The following is a 23,904-nucleotide window of genomic DNA, read 5'->3' on the forward strand; positions in this document are numbered from 1 at the left end:
GAGGCCCGGTCCTCAGGAAGCTGGCCTTCCAGCAGAGGGGGAGGGGGCAGTGAACATCAAGGCACACCTCCCGAGTACAATCACATAGATATACATACTTGTATGTGTGCACAGTGACATGTAAATGCATGTATGCTCACACACAACATCCATATACATATTACTGTGTGTATTCTCGGTAGTAATAGATGCTATACAAATCAGGCAAAGTATTGGGATAGAGACTTCTGGGGTGCTACTTTAGTTTGAGGGGATTGAAAGTCCTCTGAGGTGTGCCCTTTGAGCCCAGACCTGAGGGAATTAAAGGTGTCTTGCATGTGCATATTTGGAGGAAGAATGTTCCAGAGAGATGAAACAGCATATGCAAAGGCCCTGTGGTGGGAGCATACCCAGCATGTTCTAGGAAGATCAGAGTGGAGTGGGTGAGCGGGAGAGTAGCCAGAGTTATTAGGTAAGGCTTTTCAGGCCATGACAAAGAAATCTGGGTCACATTCTGAGGGAGATGGCCTGTGATTTGAGACTTTCCCAGAGGACTTTATAGATTTTGACTTGATATTTGAAAGGATTCCTCTGGTTCCCTAGGGAGGATGAACTGTGCGGTGGCAAGAGTCAGTGCCAGAGACCAGTGAGGAAGCAGCAGCAATCATCCAATGGGAGATGGTGGGTGCTTGGACCATTCATGGTGGAGGTGGCCATGGTTATGGGTAAAGCCAACACCAATTGATTCAATCAAGAACCAGCTCTTCCTCCCTGAAATCCCATCTCTGAAGTTTCCAGGGCAGTTTTGACTTTCTCTTTTAACAACCCAGCCTGTATTTTATTCTGCTAGCTGGGGTTCACTGCCCCTAAGGAAGGGTAGTCCCGCAGTTAAAGAATGAATGGATGAACATTCCATCGGCACACAGAGTGCCCCCGGGCACACGGAGGAGATTTAGCACGGCTGACTCTGGCCCAGATGGGTTTGTCAGAGAGTGCCACATCTGTTAAAGGGATTTTGAATGTTAAAGAGGGATATCAATTGCGGGAAGGAAATTACTGAGTCTTCAAATACCATCAACTTGGAAAGAGACGGATGGGGCTTTTATGGACGTGTAGTTTGTCCCAATAAAATAAAACATCTTAAAACCTGTCTTCACTGGCCTCAAAGTGCTGCGGTGTTGTCTAACAGAGCAGTTTACATCTCAGTGATGAGTCTCTTAAAAACAAAAGACAAAACAGTGCTTTCACCCGTCTAGTTGGCTTTCTAGAACAGCTAAAATGAAAATATATCTATTTAGTGGTGCCATGAAATCTACAAAGCACCTACTAAGGGCAGGGCCCTGGGCTAAGGAGGAGAGAGATGGGTCAGATCTTGTTCTCCGACGCGTGGCTGACGGGGGACGTGAACAGGGACATAAATTCGCACACAAGGTCCAGTGTGGGTTAGCACAGTGAGAAAGGTCCCAAGGTTCAGAGAAGGGTGGGGTTGCTGGGCGCTGGGGGAAAAGAGAAGGCTTTCTGGAGGGGATGGTGTGTCTGTTAGCTTGTGTTTGCGGGCGTGTAACTGAAACTCCTAATGAATGTGGCTTATGCTCTAAGGTTATTTCCCATGACAGAGTCCAGGGGTGAGGTGGACTCCAGGGTGGGCTGACTCAGTGGCCCTATGCCAGCCTCTCTGTTTGCCATCTGCTGTTGTCAGGTTTCCTCTTGGTCACAACATAGCTGCCAGCAGCAACTGTGCCCCATATCTCCCGATCCAGGTGGTGCTGGGAGAGAAACCTTCAAGTGGGGGATGTACCATCTCTCCTGTACAATTGAGCATCTTAGCCCAGAGCCCACTCCCGACCACTAATGATGCCCACGGGTGGCTGTCCAGTAGTAACGACTGACTAGTCAGGATGACCAGGGAGCTGAGGCTCAGGACAGCGTCCCCCGAGACTAGGGGCTGCGTGGCACATGGCTGGCCAGCAGGGTGAAGTCAAGCTTCTGTCTGGAAAGAGGGATGTGGGAAAGGATTTGGTTAGCCATCTGGGCAGGGCAATGGTGGGTTGGTGGGCTTTAAGACTAGCAAAGAAAACAACACCACCACCAGAATTTAATACTAATGAGCGCTTTTTACAATCCGTTCGTCGCACTTAGGGCTTTCAATGCAGAGTAAGATCTTTCCTGTCCAAAGCCCCTTATTTGACTCACCTGATTAGCTCTCCATCGCTCTGTAAACACATGGACAGAGAAACCTACAGCTTGGAGTTGGTTCCTCTTAAATGTCTATTTACTGAATGTTAGTGGTTTTTTTTTTTTTTTTTTTAGATTTTATTTATTTATTTGCAAGAGAGAATGAAAGAGAGCACAAGCAGGGGAGTGGCAGGCAGAGGGAGAAGCAGGCTCCCCGCTGAGCAAGGAACCCCATGTGGGACTCAATCCCAGGACCCTAGGATCATGACCTGAGCTGAAGGCAGATGCTGACTAAGCTCCCCCAGGCATCCCTGAAAGTCAGTGGTTTTGTTCCCCAAACTCTTTACTGCAGCTAAACTTGATACATCTTGATACATGTACTTGATATTGTAATTACAGAAGTTTAAGAAATGTAGCCAATGGATAACTAAGAACACAAAAAAGAGAGCAAGCTGCTGCTTTGATGAATTATTAAGAAGAGTTGAGGGGCGTCTGGGTGGCTCAGTCAGTTACGTGTCTGACTTTTGATTTTCGGCTCAGGCGGTGATCTCAGGGTCCTGGGACTCCCGCACGTCGGGCTCCAACTGAGTGGGGAGCTGGCTTTGGATTCTCTCTATCCTTCCCCCTCTGCCCCTCTCCCTGCTTTCTCTCTCTCTCAAATAAATAAAGAAATTCTAAAAAGAGAGAAAGGTCTGATAAGAGCAAAGAACTTAAAGAGACTAGGAAAATATCCAAAAATGTACTGACTCATGCAGTATTAGCTGCTCGCTCTGTGTGGCTCTCGGGTGCTTGCAAAGTGGCTGATGTGACTGAATGGCTGAGTGTTTGATTTCTCTTAGTGTTAATTAACTTAAATTATTAAAGGCAAATACGTGATTCAGTTACTGGAAAACTTAGAAACATATTTGGGGCAAGTTGTTTATATGAATCTACTTTTAACCGTAAATTTCTTGAACTCTAAAGAAGATCAAATGTTTCTGATAAACGTAGAGATGCATTGTGAGTGTATAATGTACACCAGATCTTGAAGGGTTATATGAAAAAAAATGTAGACTATCTTAATTTTTTTTAAAGATTTTATTTATTTATTTGACAGACAAATCACAAGGAGGCAGAGAGGCAGGCAGAGAGAGAGGGGGAAGCAGGCTCCCTGCTGAGCAGAGAGCCCGATGCGGGTCTCGATCTCAGGACCCTAAGATCATGACCTGAGCTGAAAGCGGAGGCTTTAACCCACTGAGCCACCCAGGTGCCGTGACTATCTTAATTTTCATATTTATTGTATGTTGAAATGATATCTCAGATATGTTTAGTGAAATGAGATATATCATTTAAATATTATCTGTTTCTTTTTCACATAAGTACTAAAAACTTCAAAATGACATGCATGGTTCACATTACATTTCTATTGGGCAGTGCTGGTCTGGAAGGATTCTGCATTCAGATAGCTTTGTAACTCCTCATTCCATGTGAAATAAATTTAAACTGAACATTGTATAATTATAGGAAAGGAAGGAGACAATAAGAGACTTCAATAGCAGACTCACATTAAAAAGAAGTCTTGGCTCTGTCATAAAAATCTTCACCAATTAATGGGCACTTATGTGTTTTTTGTTGACCTGTGTAAGGATGTGACTGCAATTTTTAAAAAAGATTTTATTTATTTATTTGACAGATAGAGATCACAAGTAGGCAGAGAGGTAGGCAGAGAAAGAGAGAGAGGAAGGGAAACAGGCTCCCTGCTGAGCAGAGAGCCCAAAGTGGGGCTCAATCCCAGGACCCCGGGATCATGACCTGAGCCGAAGGCAGAGGCTTTAACCCACTGAGCCACCCAGGCGCCCCGTGACTGCAATTTTTTATTCCTCAATTTACCCAGTGTACTTTCATTAATGGACTCACTGCTGGTGGGTCCTCCTGGGTTTTAGAGCAGCTCTCGGAGGTTCAGACAAGTATGATGATTCCTATTTTATTTTATCTTATTTTTTAAGTAGGCGCCACACCCAACGTGGAGCCCAACATGGAGCTTGAACTCACAACCTTGAGATTAAGACCTGAGCTGAGATCAAGAGTCTGACGTTCAACCAACTGAGCCATCCCGGCGTCCCATGCTTCCCACTTCAGAGATGGGATAAACAGAGGTCCCAAGAGGGAGAATAATGTGCTAAGGATCCCACAGACAGGGTGTCAAGGGATAGGGTGGACATGAGTCCTGACCTACCTGACATCATTCCAGGCTTGCTTTCTTCCTGCCCCCCTGAGCTGCCTGGGTCCTGGACACTGTACTCTGGCTACACACGGAATAAGCCAGTTATAACTCAGAACACAACAGAATCCTGCTAGCTTGGGATTTCATCCGTCTCTCTACCCTGAAGGCTTTAAGGCTATTAGGACTGAATCTGGAGGACTCCGAGTTGTTGTCTTGAAGCAGAAGTGATCAGGAAACCGAGTGCCTTCTTTTGATGGCTTTAGCTGTGCGTGTTTTAGGGACTGCAGGTTTATGTCTCCCCAACTCAGATGTCGAAGTCCTAATCTCAGCCTGACGGTGTTTGTGGATGAGGCTTTGGGAAGCAACTAACTTATGAGGGTGGAACCCTTATGATGGGATTAGCGCCCTTCTAAGAAGAGACCCCTAGGCGAGGAGAGCGTGCTTCTGCTCTCTCTACTCTGCAGTGAGGGGGCAGTTGCTTGCAAGCCAGGAAGCGTGTTTTCGCCAGGAGCTGAATGGGCTAGCACTTTGATCTTGGACTTCCCAGCCTCCAGAACTGTGAGAAAAGAACTTGCTCCAACAGCTTGACCTGACTAGGACTGCCTGGCCCCTCCCTCTGTTCTTCCCTCCCCTGGCTGACAACATAGGTGCATCTTGCAGGCACTCGGACCCACTCAGCTTGAAGAACAGGTGAATCATTCAGGAAGGAGATGAGCTCCAGGATATAGCAACACCCACTCTCACAACTAAGCCGAATGTTTCCTATTATGAATTCCCCCCCAGATTCTCCTTCCAGACGTCCCGCTCCTCTCAAGAGGGGGTGGTGCTTGCTGGTTTGTGGGTATTTCCAGAACTCTCTTTGGAATGACTCGAGTCCAACACCTCCAGCTTCAGGACTTCAGCTAAAATCCCAAGTCCCTTAGAAAAGCCTTGGTCAGTCCCATTGCCCTGGATTCCCTGCCTCAGAAGGGTGGGACTCGTCTCTGGAAAGAGCAATATTGGTGCCTGAGGCTGTAACCGAGGCTCCTCTTCCTCCAGCGAGGGCACAGTCCGCGTGCGGCCAGCGGTCTGTGGTGCGGCCTGGTCTCTGGGCTCTGCAGTCCTGTGGTCACCGGCCCGGGAGTGTGGACCCCACCCCACCTGAGTCTGCTCTTCTAGGACATGTGACTCCTGATGGGGCTGAGTGACAGCATTCAGGGGAGGGGTGAACGCGGTAATGCGCGGGCGCACTCAGGACCCCGTCCCCGCACGCGAGCAGGGCCGTGTGTCAGCCCATTGTCCTCGGCGGGTTGCCAGTCGGGGTCACAGACAGATTGAGTCAAGAGACTGTCCTGGCATCAGGGCTTTGGGCTGAGAAGAGAGATTTCTGTGGGAACGCTGTGAGATTTAGCCTGTAATGGCAACATTGCTTCCAATAGACCTCAAGGGACAAAGCTGACTGTCCTTAAACCGAGAGTAGAAGGGCCATGGGGAGAAGCGGTGGCCTCACTCCCTGAGATGTGTCCACTGTGCCGGCTGCTGTCAGGTGGCCAGACATGTACAGACGCTCTAAAGCTCTGCGCTCAGGGCCCGCTGCTTTTTCTACTTCTGCTTCTTAATTGAAAAGAAAAAAAAAAAATCCCGAAGCCTCCGTTACTGTGAATTCCTTGACATTCTGCTGTGGGCTAATCTTTCAGAAAAAGCATAGTCTTCTCAAGTGTTTCTCTTCTCTGAGGATTCCTCTTCTTTGATCTTGAGACCAGGGAGAAATGCCTGCTCTCAGTGCTGGAAAACACAGCCCTCGCTCGTTCTCAAATTTCCTTTCTCTTTGCTCCCTCTCTTTTTAGCTAGTGTTTATCTTTCTCTTTTGGGGCGATGGAGGCTTAATTCCCTGGTGGCTGTAAAGGAGGTTTGAAATACTGTGGGGGCTGTTAGGAAGCACGTCCCCAGTGATGCAGGCATGTTCCTTCGCATCCCGATCCTGGGCCCCTAGAACGCATCCCCTCTAAGATGACCAACTCCAGCTACTTTGAACGCTTACAGAAGACAGCATGGAGCCAAGCTGTTTGGATGAAGGTCTTTCCTAGACAAGCAGAGAAGAGAGTTCTAGAGAGAAAGAAGCATGTCTGGAAAGGGCCTGAGCGGTTCAGCTCCTTAGTCCCATCTTTAACGGATTTAGTCAATGAACATCATGGAATTTCTGTGCACTAGACTTCATCTCAGGCCCTGGTATGCAAGGACAAGGTCCCTGTACACATGGAGACCATATCTAGGAGGCGGGGAAATGGGTAATGAAACCAATAAAGGATGTCATTTCAGAACATACTGAGTAGTGTAAAATAAAGCATGTTGATGTTATAGTGAGGGATGGGGCGGGGTCTGGCTTCCATTAGGGATGGCTGTTTATAAGGAGATGATATTTGAGACCTGAATGAAGGAACACACCAAACAAAAACTAGCGGAAGAGGAGTGGATACATAAACAAAAATGTGGTATATCCGTGCAACAGAATATTACTCAGTTTTAAAAAGGAAGGAAAACCTGATATATGCCATAACATGGATGAATCTTATTATGTAAGTAAAATAATCCCATCACAAAAGAACAAATACTGGATAATTCCATCTATGTGGGTGTACCCAGAGGAGTCAAATTCATAGAGACAGAAAGTAGAATGGTGGTTGCCAGGGGCTGGGGGGAAGGGGAATGAGCAGTTGTTGTTCAATGGAGACAGAGGTTTGGTTTTACGAGACAGGAAGTATCCTGCTGATGACTGGTAATGAAGGTAGCATGATAGTGTGAAAATGCTAATGCCACTGAATTGTACACTTAGAGGTGTTTCAGATGATAAATTTAAGTTATGTTTATTTTTCTGTAATTTAAAAAAATGATCTGAATAAAAAAATAAACAAAAAAATTATCTGAAGACAGTTCCAGGCTTAGGGAGCAGCAAGTGCAAAGGCCCTGTGGTAGGAGTAAGATTGACACATTTGAGAAACAGAAAAAGGTCTAGCGTTTTAGAAACAACGTGAGTCGTCAGTTGGGGAGTGGAAATAGCTGTGGTTGGAAGGACAGACAGGAGGCAACGCAGGCTAGATCTCTTAAGTTTGGATTTTATTTTATAGATGTGAAAAAAAGGGTCCCAAGAATTCCCCCAAAGCCAAATAGTTAGTAAAGAGCCATGGCAAGAAGTCCTAGTGGTCTGCAGAAAGCTTTCTCCCTTTGTTGTGGAACTGCTGATTATGATGCACGTGAGGGGGGTGGCCTTTGGGCTGGGGAGCTGGGAGGCTTTTTGAGGAGGGAGCATTTGATGCAGAGGAGGCAGCCGAGGGCAGGCGTATTTAGGGAAGGTCACTCCTGGTGGAGGCACCTGGAGGAGGACAAGCTTGAGGGACATGGGACACAGCAGCGTTGGGCAGGGTAGCCGACATGATGGGCTGCTTGGGCAGAGAAGGAACATGAGAGTAGCAGGGTGTGACCCATCCTTCCCCATGAGAGGGGCACTAGACGGTTTTCCGCAGAGAGGTGCTGTGACAGGTCCTAGAAACGTTGCTCGTGGGCAGGAGGGGGCAGGGAGGCCAGGACAAGGCCAGGCCAGTGTCCAGCTCAGCCGGTGCTGGGGAGGCAGCATGTGCTCTGCAATCTGTAGAGGGCCGCCCATCTGAAGGATGTGGGCTAGCACCGGCTGTGGTCTTGGTAACATCTCAGGCTGCTGGCGGGACGAGGCGGATAACCTCAGAGCATCCTCCTCAGCCTGGTCTCTGCAGAGAAGATCTGACCTGACGAAACTGATTCCAGCATAAAAACACATGGAGTGGACAAGGCCAGATGTGAAGGTCACCAGAGTGTCGTCACATGCATTCCTGTGATGGTGATGATGATGGTGACATTTCAAACTCACACACCCTGTGGGAAGACGCCGCTGAGTGCTTTTCTGATACTTCTGCTTTCACCTGTCCAGCAGTCCTATGCACCAGGGACTGTCATTATCCTTTTTACGGATGAGGAAACTGAGGCAGGGACAGGGTAAATAGATTGCCGATGTTACACAGCTGTGGGCTGGGATTTGAGCCTGGGGAATCTGTCGCCAGGGCTGTGTCTCCGGCAGCTAACAGGATGTCCTGTCTACCTGCATAGGTAACCACGTACGAACGGTTTCCCTCTGTGACCTTCTTAGGTGAGATTTCTTAGCATTCCGACATCCGGCTTCCAAAAATGCAAAATGAAAGTATTTGCTCCAGGTGTTTCCTCTTTTCCAGACTCCATCCTTCCCCGGTGACCTCCCAGTCTCCGCTCCAGACTCTGAGCCACCATCCCTGCTAAGACCGACAAAGCCCCATTTCCCAAGAGCTGGAGAAGAAGGGCCGGAGAATCTGCAGGTGTCGGGGGAGAGGGGCTCTGGGTGTCCATGTGCAGGTGAGAAAGAGCAGAATCTGTAGCCTCACACCCCGAGATGGACTCTGGTCAAGTTCATGTTACACAAGGGAATCCACCTGCAGCGGGAAAATGAGAGGCTTTGAGCCATAATTCCTGGATGGAGAGATTTCTCCTCTCTCACATGAGACCATAAACCCGAGATTATAGTAAAGATGGCCTTTCCCAGGGGGCCAGACTGTAGCTGAACGTGAGCCAGACGTTCTGCTCCGTGGAGCCAGATCTGCCCGCAGCTGGGCTGGAACAGCCATCCAGGGTTGTCCCTGACCCGCTCTCCAGAAATGCATGCCAGTGACCCGAAGAGCTTGGCGGTGATTCAATCCATGAGTCATAAAGATGGAAACACGATTTCCAGGGATCGGGGGAGTGAGTCCTCACACCGTACGAAGGCTGCAGTTTGCTGTTCTTTGCTGAACAGAATCCTGCTGTTTGGACACTGAGGGCTGCTGGTGCGGTGTCTACACGGTATGTCTACACAGCATGGCAAACCCTGCTGCCCACATGGAGCCCAGCAGCGGCACCCCCAGACTGAGCTTGCAGGAGAGCTGGGTCCTCCTTGATGATCTGAGGAATTTATAACTTTGGGTGCCTCTTGTCCCCCATTCGTGATTTCCTATATCCTAGGTCAGATCCTCAGAAGCTTAGGTCAATTCTCCTGGACTTGGTCTTATTAACATGTGACAGTCTGTAGGGTCCTTGCACACAGGGGCAGGGTGGGCTGGGGGCAGGGGTGATGTCCTTAATTGGGGGCATGTCTTTAGATGCTGGGAGGGGCTCGTCTGAGGGGCATGGGGGGGCCCTGGAGCCATGGGTGCCTCCTTGGCTGCAGCCAACAGTGGGGTCCCCTGGGGATCAGGAGGATGTGTTCTTGCAAAGGCCACACCTGTTCTTACAAACCCCACTTCCTTTCTTTTCTTCTTTTTTAAAGTAGGGTCCATGTCCAGCATGGAGCCCGGTGCAGAACTTGAACTCATGACCCTGAAATCAAGACCTGAGCCAAGATCAAGAGTCAGACATTCAACCAACTAAGCCACTCAGGTGCCCCAACCCACTCCCTTTCTTAATGGCTGGTAAGGCTCCCGTCTTCCTGGGAAGGAGGGCGTTTTCCCTTGTAGAGGATCATGGGATCATGCTGGGCAGGGACGTGCTGGAGCCAGTATAGCTGCTGGGAACTTCACGGTGTGTAGAAGGGTGTGATGGGTGATGAATAGCTTGAGGATGGGCGTGAAGAATGACATTTCCCAGAATCCCTTGCAGCTTGGGTTTTGCACGTGAACTTGGCTCCGCTGGGTGGCTCTGCTTCTCTGGGAGACAGAGTGAGGTTGGGGCCTCCCCGGAGGTCTGCCTCATTTGGACTGTTGTGGTGTTGCCCCCTGGAGTGAGGGGGCACATCAGGGGACCCACAGAGGGGAATGGGACAAGGAAAGACTTGCAATTACTGGACACAGGAAGCCTGAACCAAGGGTCTCAATGTCCTCGTGGCTCCCATGGATTATGACTTCTTTCCTTGTCTGCTTTTAAGAAAAAGCATATTGAATCCTCTCCTCGCCCCATTAGAATTTTTGCTAAAAACAAAAAAAGATTTTGTTTGTTTCAGTGGCTGGCTCAGTAAGTGTTTGTTGAAATATTCAATTAATAAATAAATGAAGGTAGCCATTGGGTGTCCCTTTGAACTTGGCACCTAGCAGAGGGCCTGACCTGCAGTAGGACTCAATAAATATGTACTGAATGAATGAAAGAGTGGATGAATGAATCAGGTCTCTCAGTCCCTCCCCTCCCCCTCCACACCTGCCTTCTCCAAGGTCTTCACATTCCTCCCTTCCTTTTTCTGGCCTCTCCTGGGAGATTTGGGGCCTGCCTGAGCACTCCCTTGAAACCCTACCTTGAGACCCTGCCTGGGTGACAAATGTCTCTCAGTCTTGGGAACCGAGGAGGCTTCACGCTCTGGGCAGCCAAGCACGGATCCCTCCAGCTCTGCCAGCCTCCTCCAAGTGCAAGGCTGATCCAGGAAGACTCTCCTCCTCCAGGAGCTCCCTCCCTGTGGAGCGCATGGACTTGCAGAACCTCTGACTGGTCTGCTGCCCGTGGGCCGCGTCCTGCAAACAGGTTCCTGTGTATACAGACCTAGTTCCCAAGAGGCTAGACATCAGTCATCTCCTACTGGCACCAGCGTTAAAAATGGCATTATTTCCCCAAACACAGCTGCACCTGCGGAGGCGAGAACACAAGGAGGCCCATTTTTAGCAGGTGACAGACTGCACGCGCGCACACACACACACACACACACACACACACGGGCCCTATAATTAGCCTTTTTCTCAAAGGGTGAAGTTTCCGACCCAATGCAGGGTGACTGCCTTGGGGGTCCCCTCACCTCGGCGTCTGTCTCGGCTGTTTGGGGTGGGAAGGAGCCAGCTGTACCCGGGAAGGCCCTGGGGTTCCCCAGGAGTCCCAGGAAGGCAGCAGGGGCCTGGGAGGGTTTTGTCCCCATCACCGCTCATGCCTTCCTCCTCCTGGCCGGGCTGTTTGCCCGGAGGTAAGTGTGCTCATAGGGGGATGACCTGGCCAGGCTGGGGTGATGAACATGCTGTCTCATCAGTGTCAGGCTCGTAGGTCCCCTGTCCCCTGCCCACGGCTGCTCTGCTGGGGAAAAGGACAGGGTTGCTGAGCTGAGGCAGAGATGATCCCTCTCCAAGTCTTATAGTAACGGGGAAGCTGGGTGCCTGGAGTAAAGGCTACGTTTCTCTTGTGACCAGAAGGTGGCCTGTGGGAGGCGAACACATCCCCTTTCCAATGGCTGGGACAGAACAGGAGGGCAGGGTCATGTGGCAGAAGGAACCTCAGTTTCCCTAGTTGTGCCTGCCTCCGCTGTGTTCTATAAGTCACAAATCTATAAATCAGGAATGTTCTCAGCTGCCAAAGGACAACCCCCCCCCCCCCCCCCAGGCCAGGGCAAAAAGGAATTTATTGGCTCAGGCTAGTGGAAGTTTCCAGAAAGAGCTGCCTCAGGCACTGATTTAGGAAGAAGTGAGAACCAAAGGGAGGAATTCTTTAACCAGAGAAACATTTACTGCATCCAGGGCTCCAAATAGTCATCTCTGGGTTTTGCGGTGGGCGCAGGTGGTCCCACCGGTGATGTCCCTGCGAGGGACAGGCTCCCCCTCGGCGAAGCTCAAGGAACACCGGGGACTGGTAGGGGTACGCCCCTGCGCGGTCAGAGCGCCCTGGCTGCGGACACTCACGGAATTCAGGAAACGCTCCCTGTCCGTCTGTCCGTCTGTCTTGAGGCCGGCCAGCACCACAGACCCGTGCCTGTTGTTCTCCCAGAAAGGTTGTTGGGAGCACACGGTGCTGGCTTGCGAGGCCCACAGCAGCGGGAAGCAAGCGGGGCCGGGGGCTGGAGGCTGCTCAAGTACTGCGTTTATGCGCAAGGTCTCCGCGATTCGGGGGTGACGTCTGTGTGGCCCCTCCGCCCCCACTTCCCGCCTCTGCAGCCTGACTCCTCTCTGCACCTGTCAGGCTCTTGGGGAGCCCCACATGCGCACTCGGCTCCTCCTCCTCCTGGTCCCTCCTCCCCCAGGTTCCGTGGCAGGGGCCGCTGCGATGGGCACGTTTCACTGGGGACTCTGCAGCAGCACAGAAGCTGGCGATGTGGGTGATTTTCTGGACACCCCCCTCCCGGCCTTGTCTGCCAGCTTCAGCATCAGGGGGTGCTTCTTAGCGACGCCCAAAGTCTCTTCCACCAGCTCCTCCTCAACGGCTGCTATCACCGGACTATAGCTTCCCAGCTACTGCTCTGTGGTCTTCCTCCAGCCTCGGGACCACGCTGTCCCCACGAAGTGGCTTTTCTTGATCACTTTCTGCACTCGGAAAGTTCTTCTCCTCTGAGCCGTTCACCTCCCAGCTGGTGAAAGGTGTGTTCCCTCCCCACTGCCCTCCTAGCAATGATTGGGGCCACTCCTGTCTGCGCGCAACTAGCATCCGGCCTGCACCTTTCCCACAGGAGCTCACTTTCCTGCAGGAGGGGAGCCTGTTTCCCCATTTTAGGGATGAGGAAGCTGAGGCTGAGGTGGGAGAAGGGGCTTGATGGGGGCAGGGTTGGGGTTTGTGGGGTGCTGTCTCATCCCCGGGACCAAAGCCCCTCCATGCTGCTCACTGTTTTCTGCTTTCTTAAGATGCAATTGAAATACAATATTGCATTAGCTTTCTGTTCCAACATAATGATTTGATACATGTGCACATTGTGAAACAATCAGCACAAGAAGTTTCCTTAATGTCCGTCAGCACACATAGTTACCAAAAATGTTTTCTTCTTGTGATGAGAATTTTTAAGATCTACTCTGTTAGCAACTTTCCAAAATACGATACTGTATCGTTAACTATGGTCACCATGCTGTACATTTCACCCCTCCGACTTATTTTTCCCATAACTGGGAGTTTGTACCTTTCAACTCCCTTCACCCATTTCACCCCCTGCCCCCAACACTGTTTATCTGATATTTTACCACTCGCTGCCTGCTTTTGTCTCTGTTTTCCCCCATTCGCACATCACCAGGGTGATCCTTTATTGAATATTTTCTCTTTAAACACACTCTTGTTTTCACTAAAAAACTTTCATTTGGAAGAGAACTATGTCAGCAAAGTTGACGGAAATGCGGCGCGTCTTGCTGGAAGAGGATGGTAACCATAGGAATAAAAACAGCAAGTCTGAACAGAGGGGGGCTGCCTTCTGCTCCGAGAGGGGGGCCTCTTCTCTCTTAGTTCCAAAGGATGACAAGCAAGGCTCAGGGAGGGGCTAAAAGCGTATTAGCAGTGAATCAAGATGCTGTCTTTGTGGTCATGGGAAGTGGAGAAGAATCGGTCTAAGAATCAGTGTCACTGGATGCCACAGCCACCTGCTCTGTCAAACCCCCTCAAGTTTGCCGTTTGGGAGGACTTGGCGGGACAGAGAGGCCGGGGGTGAGGTGGGAGAAGAGCCTTCTGGTTGGCGGGGGTTGCAGCATGGCCCCGGCCTGAGAAGAGAGGAGGCCAAATGAGCAGAGAGAAGGCAGCGGCGAGAGAGCACAGAAGAGGGGCCTGGGGCCATGGTCAGGGCTTCCTCGGGTGGCAATAGGAAGCCTTGGGAGAGCAGCAAAGCCAGCAGTAGGGGGCCCAGATAAGTGCTGTTGGAGTCCAGGCGGCCCTGGGGGAGGAAAAGGATGAGACAGCATCAGACCCGTGGGCCACCCCTGGTTTGTCCCCTGCCCTTCCCTCGGGGCTCCCAGACACCCTGCCCAGCAGGTGCCCAGTGCATCTCTCTGAGGCGGAGCTTGATGCATGAATGGAGACTTTGAATCTCCATTTGTTGAACGCACCTGTCAGGCTCTCCGCAGCGACCCCTGGGACAGCAGGGAAAGGGTCTCAAGGACTGTCAGCGACCACGGCCCCGCCTGTCCTCGGTGACAGGCCCTAGATTGGATTTCTGTAGCCCTGCCGGCCCTGAGGTCCACCCTGCTGCCTGGGCCAGGGACCTTCTCCGCTGACCTGCTGCTGCCTGATCGAATCCATTGACTCCCTGTCTCTCAGCGCCTTCCCTGAAGCTTGAAACATGGGATCGTCTCAATGATTTACTCATTTCAAGCCACACGGTCCTGGCAGAGAAGTCAATAGGCCTGTGTTAGAAATGATTTCCCTTCATCATTCAGGCTCTCAAAAGAACAATGAATGGAGCCCCCGTAGAGATGAGGCCCGAGGCAGAGGACTGGGTCTCTAAACCACCTGCCCACCCACGTGGCGCAGGACGGGGGTCCTGGCTTCAGATGTGGGCAGTGAGCACTGAGGGAGCATCTTCACCGTGGGGAGTCATATGGATAACGATGTGGCCCTGACCTTCCGGGAGCCGACAGTCTAGGGACAGGGGCTAGGGTGGGCCCAGAAAGGCCGGCCAGCCCTGCAGCACAGTTGCGGCTTCACAGAAAGAGAACTAGATCATGTTAGGAGCAGAGTTGAAGAGAGCTGGGGAACGGGCACCACAGAAAGGATATCTGATGTTTAAGTATTTGTCACAAATCACTCCTTGTCCATTCATCGGTCGATGGACATCTGGGGACTCAGCCATCAAAAACAAATGAAATCTTGGGGCGCCTGGGTGGCTCAGTTGGGTTAAAGCCTCTGCCTTCGGCTCAGGTCATGATCCCAGGGTCCTGGGATGGAGCCCCGCATTGGGCTCTGTGCTCAACCAGGAGCCTGTTTCCTCCTCTTTCTCTACCTGCCTCTCTGCCTACTTGTGCTGTCTGTCAAATAAATAAATAAAATCTTTAACAAATTAAAAAACAAAACAAAACAAAAAACAAATGAAATCTTGCCATTTGCAGTGACGTGGATGGAACTAGAGGGGATTATGCAAAGTGAAATAAGTCCATCAGAGAAAGACGATTATATGATCTCACTCATACATGGAATTTAAGAAAAAAAAAAACAGAGGATCATAGGGGAAGGGAAGGAAAAATGAAATAAGACAAAATCTGAGAGGGAGACAAACCATAAGAGATGCTTAACTCTAGGGAACAAACTGGGGTTTGCTGGAGGGTTGCTAGAAGGGAGGGGGGTGGAGGGTGGGGTAAGTGGGTGATGGGCGGTTAAGGAGGGCGTGTGATGTAAGGTGCACTGGTGTTCTATCCACTGACGAATCACTGAGCTGCACCGCGGAAACGAATAATAGTTGCATGTTCATTAATTGAATTTAAATAAAATAAAATTAAAAACAAACAAAAATCACCCTTTGTTTCTTTGCTGTTGTTTCTTTAGGTACAAAGGAAACCTTGACAAAATTTAAAACATTACGGCTTGTGCAGGCTACATGCTGATCATAATCAAATGACATTCAAACAAATAATAAAAAGATATCCACGCTGGAAAGATTCTGGGTCTTGATTGTGGCCAGGCTTACCCCGGTGGACCCATTGGTCAAAGCTCACTGACTTGACCACTTAAACGGGTGCGTTCTGCTGGAAGTCGTCCTCTCCCAAATAACTCCTGATCAAAGCAGAAATCAAGACTAAAGCGATAAGTCTAGAAAACAGTGAAAGGGAGAAGAGTTCACATCTAAACCGGGGGTGTGGCTAAGCTGGATATGGAAGAAAATGTGTGTCTTGAAAGCCTGTGTAATTCCAGAGGAAGGAGCAATGGTATAGGCAGTTTTCTTAAAAAAAAAAAAAATTTTTTTTTTCTTAATAAAATGGGGGGGGGGGAAGAAACAAAATCAACCAAGATAAAGTGGGGAAAGGGAACGAATAAGGATAAGGGCTCAAATGGAATATGCATGTGGTCAGCATCTAGAAATTTCAGAGGAGCTGGGGAAGTAAGAATGCAGGCTGGGAAAGGTAGTTTTCTGTTTTAGGAGCTGGAAGGTTCTTAGGCAGGAGAGTGGCATTCGGGGAGCTGGACCCAGGAGAATGGCCCTGAGCTCAGGCTGGAGAGCAGCTAGAGGCAGGGCAGCCAGAGGCTGAAGCAGAGGGCTTGCATGGCCCCCTCTCTCCTCCTCCTCCCAGACCCTGAGCATTTCCTCAACTCTTCCAAATCGTTCTAGAGGGTTGGGACGCTAGCTCTGCCCGGCTTCTGGGTGTCACAGGCCAGAGCTGTAAACTTCGAGAGGGTAGATACATCTGCTTAAAGTTGCATCATAACCAAAGACACTGGAGGTCTGGTGTGGTCTGTGATGAACGGGTACCCCGGCTGGAGTGGATGGGGCCAGCCTGTCTGGATTCCCCAGCAGGGGAAGGAGCAAGGACAGGGAGGGTTCCCGGTGAAATGGGGCACAGCAGGGGCCAGCCCCGTCAGGTCCTAGGAAGACCCTGCTTGTCCAGCTACCCTCATGGGGACACGGGGAAGGCAGGAGGGGAACCCAGAATGGGAACTTGGAGCAGCACAGGCCAGAGCAAATCCCCTAGAGAAAGGACCAAGAGTGGTTCCTGGGTGATGGGCCCAAACACCCTTGGCAGGTGGTGGCCCACCTTTAAAAATGTCTTTGTCTTCCTCGGTCAAAATCCCACCAGGAGTGAAAATACACTGGAGTATAACCTCCATCAGAAGAGCGTCCAGGTCACAAATGCAAGCATGATGAATCAGTGCAAAGCGAGGACCGTGCACCTGTGCACCCCCGCCCCCGGGGGGAGGAAGTGGCACTGCCAGTTAACAGAGGTCATCTGCATACACTCTCTGAGGGGCACAACTTCCTCCTCCGCCCGGGGAGCTTCCGTCCGCCCCGCCGTTCTACTTGAGTGTCCCAAGTGCCATTTCACGTCCCAGACTTCCTGGGTTTTCAGGTTTTAACTTCATCCCGATTCTATCTTGCTGGACAACCGATTCTCCAGATCACAGAATGTGGGGCCAGAAATCTGGAAGAGATGGATGTGCTTGTTTTAACTGCCAGAAGAAATCCACCCAGGAAGTTGGCCAGTGGAGGCAGGAGCTCAGCCCACCCGTCTGCCAACAGTGGGAATGAAGGACACGCATGTCCCCGCACAGCATCCGAGGCCTGGGAGCTGCTTCTTGGAAGCCCCGAACCAGCTAGGACTCATGGGGAGGTGTCCTGAGGGCTCCAGGAGCAGGTCTGAGCTGGTTCTACAGTTAACCTGTCAGAGAAACTCTCACCCGACACCAAGAACAAATAAGGTCCATGTTGTCTTGTCTCAGCTTCTCCCTGCTCCCCACCCCCCCGCCCTTTCTCTGTATTTTGCCTCAATAAGGAAATACATTATGGTTTCTGCTTTCTCTTCCTCCCCTGTGAACAGCTGAGCAAAGAATTCATTTGGAGTTTTGCAATGTCGGGGCCTCTCTCGTTGAATTACTCCCACTGTCTCTTGGAACCCCTGGTAACTTGGCTTAATGATCTCTCATTATTCACATCCTGGAAAAATGCTGCGTGTGTCTCCCCGCACCGGCAATCTCCGATCTGTTGGCATCTCTACGTTTCCTTGGCCTCGGCCCCCGTCTCCCAGGCTTCATCTCCTCCCTGACCCTGTCCTTGGCCCTGTTCTGGCTTCCAACTTCCCGAATCTCTTGCCTTATCTTCCGTTCTCTCTGCACGTCTTTGCTCATTGGATGCCCATGTTTTCTGCTCTGCCTAAACATTCCACCTAGTCATCCTTGTTTAGAAAAAACAAACTGAAATTATGATGATCACTACTATGTTTTTACTAAAGTCATTGCCCGATGGTTTACATGTGGTGGCATGGGACCGGCAGGCGGCAAGGAATGGTGGGCTTGACCTATGCCTTTGAAATAATGATACTCAATCACTTTCTTTGCAGAAACAAATGAGGAAGAAAGGGACCTTTCATTTCTTCCAATGACCCCAGATTACGTGTGATGCTGGAGAGAAGTACACACATCCCCTTAGCAGTCTGGAAAATTCAAATAAAGAAAGGCGTTTGTTCACATCAAAGTGATGACAAAATTCTGTATAAAGAATTCCATATGGTGGGTCATTTTGCTCCTCAAACCTCTAGAGACTGTCTCATGTGAATGTCTGTTTTGTTTCCCTGAGTCTTTGGCCCCTGTGTATCCAAGTCCACAGGAAAATAAACCACCAGCAGCACTGGGACAGGGGAAGGGAGGAGCTCCAAGTGACCTTGGGATCCATCTCTGAAAAGCCCCTTACCTCGGTCAGGCCTGGGGCAAGTCTGAGAAAGAAGATGGAATGATGGAATCTGTCTTGAAAGGCTCAGTGGGGGAGAGGGCTGGACATTTCTAGATTGTTGCAGCTGGGCAACATGCTCAGCCACAGGCTCAGCATGCTTAGTGCAAGGGTTGTGCTTGGAGATACAGGAATGAGAACTAAGTTAGGGCCGTGTATTGGTCACCTACTGCTGCGGAACAAATAGCCCCTTTCTCCACATCCCAAATGTAGTGGCTTCAAACAATACCCATTTATTCCCTCCCTCGAGGGTCAGATTTCTGGGAACAGCCAGCTGGTGTTTGTGGCTCAGTATCTCTGGGAGGTTACAGTGATGTTGTTCCCTGGAGCTGCAGGTTCTGGAGGAGGAGCTGGAGAGGACTCACGGACATGGGCTTACACCATCACCATGTGGGCTTCTCTGCCACATGACTTCAGAGAGAGACAGGTGGAGAGACGGAGACAGACAGGGAGACAGAGATGGAGAGAGAAGATGCTGCCTTTAATAACCTAATGTTGGAAGCGACATGCCATCTCTTCTGCTGTGTGTTGCCGGTCAAACACCCCAAATATGGGAAGGGACAGCAGAGTGCCAGGAGCGGGGACCAGGGGAGGCCAGTAACCACAGGCTGGATGTCTCCCTTTTATTCGGGAAGAATTTGTGAAGCCCCTGCCAGGAACCAAGCAGCACTGTGGTCTCTGGGGTTTCAACAGGAAACAGAGCAGACCAGGTCTCTGCCTCAGGGGGGTTTGCATTTGAGCAGAGAGGCGGACAAGATATAAACAAATACACAATATGTTTCATGAGATGTACATTTTGTCCACATCTTTAACATCTCTGAAATTGACACATGTAAGTCGATGCTACATCAGAGTATATTTGACGGTTTATTTTCTCCTCTCCAGGGAAGGGCACGAATGTCTTGTTAAGAAGATGAGTTTTAGGAAGGGGACATCAAATGACCATTCACAGTGGGGCTGGGGGGTGGGAACCAGGGGAGGGCTGTGCCGTCCACAGGGATGAGCCCTGGGTGTCTGTGGCTTTCGGGGCAAGAGGAGAGGCGGCCGTGTACCGTGTACCTGGAGCAGGGATGAACTTCAGCCAGGGGAGGGGCCGGCAGGAGCGGTGGGTGGTGAGGATGGCCACGGTCCGGCACAGAGGAGGCGAGATATCCACATCCTGACTATCTCTGACCCTGTCCGCAGTCTCCGGCCAGGGCTCACGCAGCAGAATCCAGGAGCTGAAGGCAGGGAGTCTGGGTGAGACAGTCTCTGGGAATCAGCCTCCTGGGGCACAGAGCAAGTGGAGAAGAGTGGAGAACAGGTGTGGTGAAGCAAAAACGTGATCCGCCTGTGGGATGAAAGGAAAGTGAATGAGAGAGGGGACACCCCGGGAGGGCAATCAGAAAAAACCACTCTGTGAAGTCACAGCCAAGTGAAGACACAGGTAACAGGGACATCTAGGGAGTGTCTCAAGAGGTCACCTGAGTGGGTGTGAGTGTGGACAGGGGACAGTCACACGGGAGCAGGCGCTCTTGGCCAGAGTGAGTGTGAGAAGCAAAGCCAGGGATAAAGTTGAAAGTTAGGAAGATTCTGAATCGGATGAAGGGCCTTGGGGGCCATGGGGAGGAGCTTGGGTTTGTCTCAGGTGTGGCTGGAGCCACTGGAGATTCTGAGCGGAGGAAGGACATGGTCCAGGGAAGGTTTGAACAGATGCCTGTGGCTGTCATGTGTCAAGTGGCCTGTAGGGGGCGAGATGGAGACAGAGGACCAGGGAGGAGGGTCCACAGAATCCAGGGGAGACAGGATGGCTTGGGGTCCAGGGCGGGACCGTGGAAGTGGGAGAAGTGGTCAGGTTGAGGATGTATTTTGAAAGGAGAGCCAATTGGCTTTGTTGATTAATTGAAAATGGTGTGAAAGGGAGAGGAGTCAAGCACAAATCCAAGGTCATGTTACATAGACCTTGTGTGCTCAGATCCTGTGTGTTCAGGAGGTGTGCTCAGAATGTTAGAATTTATTAACTATGATTAAGAGCCAATTGGTGGATACTGTACGTGGCCAGGTATTCTTTAGAACGTACAAATGGTGGAAAATAAGGCTCAGCAATGGGCGAGCTCTGATACTCACCCCTTGACACATAACATGCGTGTGTTAATATCCAACGGGTATCATTAAAGCTGTCCCAGGGCGACTGGTATACTGGAAAGTGGCCAAGCTATCTGCTGCAAACCTGAAGACTGTCTGTGTCATCGGGAGAAACAGGATGTTAATACAGGAAGGTGGAGAGCACCGGGCTGAGTGAACCACGGTGGGTATGTAACCCCAGATAAACAATAGGAGGAGGGGTCCTGGGTCCCACCAGCTGGTGCCGGGTGCAAAGACAGCATCCAGACCACCATTATGGTAGTGGTAGGTTCCATGGGGAAGCAGGCCAGGTTGAGCAGAGTGGCTCAGGTGAGCCTGTCCAGGGGAGCAGGTGTCACGAAGCAGAGAGAAGGGAGCCCAGGGGGATGGCTTGAGGGGAGCTGACAGGTAAGCTGGGCTGGGCGGGGAAGGCAGGAAATTGAGGGAGAGGATCTTGGACAAAGGTCCAGGAAGACTTGAGGGTCTAGCACCATTAGGGCCCCTTGGCTGCAGTGACAGCAGCGTAACTCAACGCAGACACGTAGGAGGCAGCCCTGCGGGGCATCCCTGGGCTCAGGGAGGGCCGGGACCGAGCATGGAAAGGACACTTCCGGGGCCACGCAGGAGGTCTTAGCAGCAGGAACTGTGGGGCGGTCTGGTCTAGGCACTGCCTCTGGAATCCACAACACAACCTGTCTTTGAACTTGAAGGACACAGAACCACAGAGCCATTCGGAGCCATTGCAACCTCACGATGTCACCACACCTGAGGATCCGGAGACCAAGGTCACAGATTAGCAAAGGATGGGTGTGCTCCAAGCCCATGGACAGCCAAACTTAGGATTTTCCTACTCCAACAGAGTCTCCCTCCCTTCAGGCATCCTGGAGCTACCTTCATGACCATTATCATTTACATTATACTCTCTCTCTTATTATTACTTTTTAAAAAAATCTGTTGAACTTTTTATTCAAAAGTGTCTGGCTAGTTTTATTTTGGTCTGACACATCAGATACTCTTTGCTGTGGAAATAAGCAACATTCATCAGAGAAGGATCCAAATTGTCTCTGGAGGGATGTAAACCCTGTATCATTACCCAGTATTTTTCTCACAGGAGGCTCAGGCAGACTGAGTGTTTGTTCTGTGGAACAAGAGTTCTTTGTTTGAAGAAAAGCAAATAAACCGGGTCCAGAGTAGCTGGAACAGGTGAGTGGGGGGGGGTGGGGAGCTGGGGAATGAGGAGGTGGGGGCGGGTTGGGGTGGGGGCTGCATGGGGAGGGCTTTTCCTCTGAGGGAGTTGGGAGCCCTGGGAGTTTGGATAAAGGGTTAGGGGGCTCGTGATCTGACCAAGGTCCTGGCAGGATCCCTCCTGAAGCAGTGGGTAGGATAGACTGTAGGGTCAAAGGCGCAGGAAGGGAGTCTGGGAAGCTAATGCTGGCCCGAACCAGAGAGCATTCATGGAGGTGGAGAGAGGGGTTTGAGTCTGGGCGTATTTTGTGGGCTGTGATTTTTACCTAGTCCTGTGTGGTCAGTCATGAAGGCCCATTCTCAGAGCCAAGGCAGACGGAGCGCTCCTGCGTGACTTGGCTTTATCACAGATACTCAAGGTTCCTGCGTTCCAGGGACTCAGGATGCTTCCCTCCCATAAGTGAGTTATTGAGTTTAGGGATCAGGGACCACCAGTTCCCTGCGCCGGGGGAGTCATGGTGTTGGTGACCCCCGCCCCCACTCCAGGGCAGACCCTGAGGCTTGTGTATTCACTGGACACACTCCCCAGGGTGTGAGACATGGCGTGGGGTTTGGGGGAGATCCCAGAGCCCTCATCACTGGGCTTTTCCCCACTGCCCAGTTTAAACTTGCCACCGCGGATTCCCTTTTTAAGTCGGTGGAAGACTGATGATTTCATTATTTGTGGCACTTGGCAATAAATCTGAGAGTTTCAGCTAAAGCGAGCACTTTCTCCACCTTGTGTCTTTGCTGAGTGTTATTCATCATGTCCAATCACTCGTCCAATCGCTCCTTCACCTTCGGGGAACGCTGGCCTGGATGGGGGTGTCGGATGGAGGGGGTGAGTTGGGCAGCGCCTCCCTGACTTGCCATCTTTTCCTGCTCGGGGCTGGAGGACAGAAACCGCACAGGAAGGGCCGGGGCTGGGAGGGAGGGCGTGGACTCAAGGTGGGCTGGAGCCGCCGAGGTCTCAAGAAAGGCCAGAGAATGAACCAGAAGGGGGATTACAGGAGAGGCCTCTGGGCCTCAAAGCCTGGCCCTTTGCCAAGAAAATCCCCCGTGGAGGAAAGGAGGTAACACAGCAAAGAAAGGAAGAGAACCTGCCAGAGAGTTCCCTGCCAAGGGAGTGTCGGAGATTTTAATTCAAGTTGAAATGTGTTCTTGTTTGTGTACGACTAATTTCCCTCCCAAATGAAGGGTTTTGTCTGTCACTCGGGTGTTGCAGTAGCAACGGGGTAATTAAGGTAGCACGTGCATCTCTCTGGTTTGCTGGGCGGGCTGTTCGCGTTAACATGTTGGGGAAGCAAACGTGGCTCGGGCTGCTTCCTGGGTCCAAGGAGGAAAATAAACAACGACAACAAAGAAAGGGAGAAAACATCTCTAAATAGAGACTTGGCTCCCGCAGGGATGACGTCGTCTGGAAAATGTGAGCGGAGACCATCCCCCCGAATGAAGAGCTGCCAGGTTCCCGGTCCCATTTGGGGAGTTGTGAAGAGGACAATTCAGATAGTGTCCAGAAGCTCTGGAAACTGGGGACGAAAATTCACGTACCTCCAGGGCCAGGTGGGAGGGTATGTGTGGGGGTGGCGGGTGGGCTGTGTTTTTTCACACCAGCGCATTTGTTTGCACAGTAAATACATGCAAACGTACTTCAGTTCCACTCACACAAAAAAGTGCATTCACGTTTTTCCCGAACCATATGGATCTCTTAAATTAACACTTTTTTTTTTTTGCTTTTAATACAGAGATGGTAAATTACTTTCTACTGCAGCATAACAAATTGCCACTAATTAAGTAGCTTAAAACAATATCCATTTATTATCTCACAGTTCTGTAAGTCAGAAGTCTGGCATGATGTTGTGAGGTTCTCTATGAAGAGTCGTACCAGCGAAAATCTAGGTATCTGCGGGGCCTGTGGTTCTCGTAGGTCACTTAGGGTTCTCTTTCAAGTTTGCTGGTTGTTGGTAGAGCTCCTTTCCTTTTTGTGCATTCCATGGAGACTTTGGCATCTTCAAAGACAATGGTGGTCAAATCCTCTTTGAATCTCTATGTCTTAGTCTTCTACTTGTCAGGGCTCATAATCATGGGGGCGGGTTACCTGGATAATCTGGGACCATCTCCCTATTATAAT

General features: G+C 50.7%; 2 long non-coding RNA genes across 2 annotated transcripts; both read left to right on the top strand.

Moving 5' to 3' along the window:
• Nucleotides 1-12,373: 12,373 nt before the first annotated feature.
• Nucleotides 12,374-15,667, top strand: LOC309857192. The gene is made up of 2 exons (XR_014307526.1): nt 12,374-12,684; nt 15,557-15,667. It is a non-coding gene; the product is annotated as an uncharacterized lncRNA (long non-coding RNA).
• A 5,586-nt stretch (nt 15,668-21,253) lies between these two features.
• LOC309857191 lies at nt 21,254-23,335 on the top strand. The gene is made up of 3 exons (XR_014307525.1): nt 21,254-21,334; nt 21,661-21,752; nt 23,179-23,335. It is a non-coding gene; the product is annotated as an uncharacterized lncRNA (long non-coding RNA).
• Nucleotides 23,336-23,904: the final 569 nt, after the last annotated feature.

This window comes from Mustela nivalis, assembly GCF_964662115.1.
Source record: "Mustela nivalis genome assembly, contig: HAP1_SCAFFOLD_494, whole genome shotgun sequence".
Taxonomy (NCBI): Eukaryota; Metazoa; Chordata; class Mammalia; order Carnivora; family Mustelidae; genus Mustela; species Mustela nivalis.